At 40.9% G+C, this 6,000-nt stretch overlaps 1 protein-coding gene across 2 annotated transcripts in view; it reads right to left on the reverse strand.

Moving 5' to 3' along the window:
* The window catches only part of LOC140738708 (transcriptional regulator QRICH1-like), a 55,454-nt gene extending 49,835 nt beyond the window's left edge, over window positions 1-5,619 (reverse strand). Inside the window, exon 1 of one of the 2 annotated variants that reach the window (XM_073066382.1) lies at window positions 5,230-5,619. The gene's annotated coding sequence lies outside the window, so the exon portion shown is untranslated. The remainder of the gene's footprint in view (window positions 1-5,229) is intronic. The other variant, XM_073066383.1, reaches the window with a different exon arrangement.
* Between the last annotated feature and the right edge of the window lie 381 nt (window positions 5,620-6,000).

The raw sequence follows: 6,000 nt of genomic DNA on the forward strand, positions 1-6,000 counted from the left end.
CAACTTGCAAGTGAAAATACAAGGTAAATTAATAAATTTGCTAATGAGATGAGAGTTAGTGGTAATGTGGATAGTGATGAACAAAGCGCACAGTCTGAACTTGTTCACATAGTAAGTGGGACAGACCATTGGCAAATGGAATTTAGTCCTGGCAAGTGCAGGGTGATCCACTTTGGAAAGTCTAATAGGAAAATGACATATACAGTAAAGGGTGAAAAACCAAGGAATATTAATGGACAAAGGGGCCTTGGAGTACATGTCCACAGATCCCTAAGAACAGGCTACACAGATAGACATGTGCCATGCTTGCCTTTATAGGTCAGAGAACTTAATATAAAAGTTAGGAATTAATTTACCAATTTACAGTACTTAACACTGGTTAGATCCCAATTTGAATACTATGTGCAACTCTGGTCACCAAGAATGTGGTTGCGCTGGAGAGAGTGCAAAGAATATTCACCAGAATATTGGTCTTCCATTATAGGGAGAGGTTGGATTGGATGTATTTATATTCACTAGTGTGAAGGAAGCTGAAAGATGATCTGACGGAGTTATACAAGGTAGACAGACAGAAACTAATCCCATGATAGAAGTACTAAAAGCATGAGAGAGTAGTTTTAAGGCAAGAGATCTGAAATGGTTGGCACCTGAAAGTTGGTCCCAGTGATGGAAGTGGAGTCAGTTGCAAGCACTACATTTAAAAGGCTTTTAAATAGACAAGAGTTGGAAGGATTATTGACTATTTACAATAACCCCAGTTGGCCTAAATTTAGGCAAATGGTACTACTGAAGATGAGCAATAAGGTGAGTATGGACCTGGTGTGCCAAAGAGCCCGTTTCTGTCATTCCTCGTGAGGGTTATCTTTCAGCTCAATGACTTAAAATCTGCACAAGTACAAGAGAAACTTTTTCAGTTGTGTATGTTTCTCCTAAACTGCAAATTCCTATTGATTTGTTTCAATCGGGTACCTTCAAGAGAAGACGGCCATGAAGGAAGTTTATGAATTGCATTCCTACGGCAATGATACACAGCTTGAGAAAAATGATACACATTTTTCCAGTAAGATGTTAAACCTACTGATCTTGCACCATAGCAAAAGCAATTGTTCCTAGTCAATATCATTTTGGAAACAAAGCAGTTCCTTTGAGGGAAAATAAACTGATCATACTACGCAAGTCAACTTTAAATATTTTGACTTAAGAATAAATACTGGCCTAACCATCAGCTATAACTGCTCCTTTATTAAAACAGGGGCAGGGATCCCTATGTACAGGTGAGAAGGCAGACCAGGGCTCTGTTAAAATTGGTATCTTTTAGCAGGCTTCATTCACCCACTGGTGAGATTTAGACTCGACCTAGATTAGTGTGCCTCAGACTCAAAGTTAATGATTCAGCAACTGAGCCATTTCAGATACACGAGAACAAATCTACACTGGCAATCAAACACTTGATTAAAAGGTTAATCTTTAGAAGATTCTTAAATGTGCAAAGATCTTGTATGAAGCAAACAAATTTAAATAGAATTCAGGCCCGAGATCTAAGTAATCAAAGGACTGCCACTGATAGAGCAACATAAACCAGGAATATACAAAAGGCTAGAATTGTTTAATCACAACAATCTCAGATTATGCAAGGGTGATGAAGATTACAAAGAAAGTCACTTACACTTCACAATACCCTTAAAGTACAAAATCTATTAACAATGTTTTGACTAGAAACACTGACACGATCTGCTTGTATATGAAAAATCTCAATCCTCTGGATAAATACAATTCTTTACATCCCTGCCCTCAACAGAAACCCCTTGTATTCAATTTCTCAACATCCCAAAGAGAAAGATGATCATTCCAACAGCCCTGTCAAACTCCATAAGAATGTTTTGATTAAATGTGATCACGCCTCATTCTTCTACAGTATAGGCCAACTTGGCTTAATTACACATACTGAAAGAATCAGTCTGATGAAATGGGAACAGAAAATGCTCGTTTACAGAACTGTGCAAAAAATTTTAGCGATAGAATGAATATATATATATATATATATATATACACACACACACACACATACATACATACATATACACACACACAGAGCCCCCCCCCCCCCCAAGGGTGCCTTAAGGCTTTTGCACAGTACTGCAGTAATGTTATTACATGGTACTGCTGCAGAAAAAAACTTAAATGACATTTGTGAGTGATGATAAACCCGATCCTGATATGGGTCTCTATTGTGGACTGCTGAATAGGAAGTGGGTAGGGAGGGGAATCATACTTGGGAAAAGGGGAAGGGAGAGGGAAGCACCAGAGAGACATTCTGTAATGACCAATAAACCAATTGTTTGGAATCAAGTGACCTTGCCTGATGTCTCAGGGCTGGGTGGCACCCATGCCATTCTATTCCACCCGCACCCCCCACCCCCACCCTGGCGCTCCTCCTCTGCCACCTGTCCTACCCTCCTCCTCGTCATTCCCAAAATCCTTGGCTCCCGCCAGATTTACAAACTCGCTCTCCACTCCACAAGTACAGTACTGTGCAAGAAGTCTTAGGCACGTATATAGATAGTAGGGTGGCTAAGACTTTTGCACAGTACTGCATCTACATAGGTCATACAGTATCTGTGGAAAAACTGTTAACATTTGATTTTGATGACTGATTTTGGAACCATAACAGCAATATGAAACAGCAACCTTGCCTGCCAAATATTCCCAGCATTTTACACTTGATTTCTAACATCTGCAGTTTTGCTTTTGCTTTTCAATGCAGTGAACTTTGAAACACACTGTGGCAACAAGACGACCAGAAATTGGATAGTATTTCATATGCAGTTTCATATTACATGTAAAATTTCTGTGAGACTGCTTTATTCCTTTAAATAAATCCCCTTATGGTATTGCATATGCAAATGTATTATTTGACTTACTAAGTGACAGCTGAACCTCCAAACCAACTTTCAGGGATTTACCTACCTCTAAAAACCAACAACTTTCAAACACTCACCTTTTAACTCTTTCAAATGAAGTAGATGACCTTACATTTTTCCACATTTTCCATCTGTCATATGCACATACATTAACCTACCCTCTGCATATTTTTCACAACTTTCAGTTTCACTTATTGGCAGCTTTCACTTGGCTTGCTTACTCATATCATTTGAGTTAGCTCAGGTGCCACCACCAATCCCTGCATCAAGCCACTACTACAAGTCTCCAGTAACCTTGTTACCATTTCCTTAATTGGAAATTAGAGTCGTAGATCACAACAGCAAAGAAACAGGCCCTTTGGCCCATTAGTCCATGCTTAACTGTTAATCTGCCTAGTCCTATTGACCTACACCCAGATCACAGCCGCCCATTCATCTATCTAAATTTCTCTTAAATGCTGAAATCAAACCCAAATCCGCCACTTCCAGTGGCAGCTCAATCCACACTCCCTCCATCCTCTGAGTGAAGAAGTTCCTCCCTCAGGTTCCCCTTAAAAATTCCACCTTTTATATAAAAACAAACAATTGGGGTGGCAGGATAGCGTAGTGGTTAGCACAACGCTTTACGGTACCAGGGACCCAAGGTTCAATTCCCACAGCTGCCTGAGAGGAGTTTGTACATTCTCCCCGTGACCGTGTGGGTTTCCTCTGGGTGCTCTGGTTTCCTCCCATAGTCCAAAGACATACTGGTTGGTCGGTTAATATGGCCATTGTAAACCGTCCCGTAATTAGTCTCAGATCAAATGAAAGGTACAGCTCAAAGGGCCGGAAGGGCATATTCCGCGCTGTATCTCAATAATTTAAAAAAACAGAATGCAAGTTCTTTGATAATAGCAAGCCTTTAACTCTTAAAATCATTTGCACTAACAATTTTAATGCAATTCAAATTAATGCAATTAAATGGTGATGCATTTAATTCACCAGCAGACTTGGGCACAAATTCCATTTGGACTAACAGGATGACCAACTAGTTGTCAGAATTCTACATTGAATAGTTGGAAAAGATTCAACATAGTAAGCTCGTGTGTAAAAGACCAAAGTCTCATACGTGAAAACAAAGTTCACGACGTATGCTGGTGATATTAAACCCGATTCTGAAACGTATCAATTAGAACACCTTCCGGAGAAATTGATTCAAAAATCATTGCAGCTCTATTCGATATTATTCTGCTCTACATCTGGATTGCATTACACCAAAAAGAAAGAATTCAATCGGTGTGCAACAAAGAAATATTATACTAATTGTCACTTAAAGGGGCATGATAATGGCTATAGTTTTACAGAATATCAGAGGGAGAACAAAAGTGAACAGCCCTATTTGCCTGGCTATATGTCGGAGAGAGAACGTAGCTGGGTGCTTTACACCACAACAAGAATTCTGCAGTAAAAGGGTGTTTTCCAAACATAAATAATTCCAGTTTCCATACAAAAACACATAACCTTCTGAATTAACATTTAAACAGTCACTTGTGTAAATCTGCGAAACAGAAAATATGAATTAAAGCATTCCAATTTTTTATGTTCTGCATTGGATCCAGAGTAACAAATTTTTTCACTACTGTTTACACTTGTGTAATAGAAATGACATTAAACAATCTTGAATCTTAATATGCTGTTTAATAACATAAAATCAGAGATATCAAATATATTTGCTGAATAAATATTTACCTGGTAAATACCATTCCCCATTTAAATGACACTTTTCAAGAGGCATACAAAATTATTTTATTCATCCAAAATGAAAGCTACTCAATAAAGGCTGTACAATTAGCATGTTTTCCAATAGTAGCTGGTTTGTAAAGCCATACCAATAGGCCTATTCCTTAGATTTCTTCCCAATTCTAAATGTTGACCTAGGTCAGCTATGTTCTGCAAATAAACATTAATTTGAAGACTTCTCATTAAAAATAAAAACTTACCGATATGCACACTTAAAATTAAAGGATTCTTGCAATAAAAACACATAAAATTTAAGGACGCTTGCAATGGGGGACATGAAGAACTTGATATTCACGAAACCTTGACACTTTGCCCAAGAAAAACGTGTTATACAGATAGATGCTACAGTGCATCCTACATACCCCGTACAGTACAGCCTATCAGAACCCATCCTGCTGCTGGTGGAAATTGCACTTTCGGTGTGATGCCAGGCAACCTGCGACTCCTGGGACTAAGGCGGAGCAACCCCTGTAACTTTATCTTGCATTGTTGCTATTTCGTGTTTTATTTGCATTCATTCTCGCCTTACCTTTCTTCTCTTGTTTGCACGGTTCCTGTTACGGCCAAACGACGACAGGAGCAGGAGGAGAGGAGGGGGAAGGGGCCGAACACAGAAAGCCGCGACCAAGCCAACCAGTTCACCGCCCTACACGCCCCGAGCCTCCCCCCTGATGTTAAGAGCCAAAAGCGTTTCCCACTGTCCCCAATAGAAGAGAGACGATAAAACGCGAAGCGACTAAGTACGAGACCAGCAACAGATCCTCCAGCCCCGCGCGCATGCGCGCTCACCACCAATGCCCCCCACCGACCGGCGAGCGCACGCGCCAAGAGGCCCCCCCCCTCGGGTCGGATGTGGAGTCTGCGCCGCACTGCAGCGACCCTTCACTCCGCTCGCCAGGCGGCCAATCAAAGCGCGAGGAAGGGAGCCCCACGCCGCCGCGACCCTTCAATCCGCTCGCCGAGCGGCCAATCAAAGAGCGGGGAATAGCGCGCCGTGCAGCCGCGACCCTTCTCGCCGCTCACCAAGCGGCCAATCAAAGAGCGAGAGGGAGCTGCGCCGGCGCAGCAGCTCCTCCCTCCTTCTCCGGAGCCTTGCGGTGAGATTAAAGCATTGCCTGTTATTGCAGCGGATTGTAACCGTTTATTATAATAATAACAACTTTATTTGTAAAGCACTGATGTAGTTCAAGGTGCTTAAAATGGAATAAAAGTACAAACATGGAAAAAAGATTTAAAAAGTTATTAGTTAAAACTAAGGTTAAACATGTTTTGAGCTGGGTCTGCATCCCTTATAGTTTTG

The sequence above is a fragment of the Hemitrygon akajei genome, chromosome 14, assembly GCF_048418815.1.
Source record: "Hemitrygon akajei chromosome 14, sHemAka1.3, whole genome shotgun sequence".
Lineage (NCBI taxonomy): Eukaryota > Metazoa > Chordata > Chondrichthyes > Myliobatiformes > Dasyatidae > Hemitrygon > Hemitrygon akajei.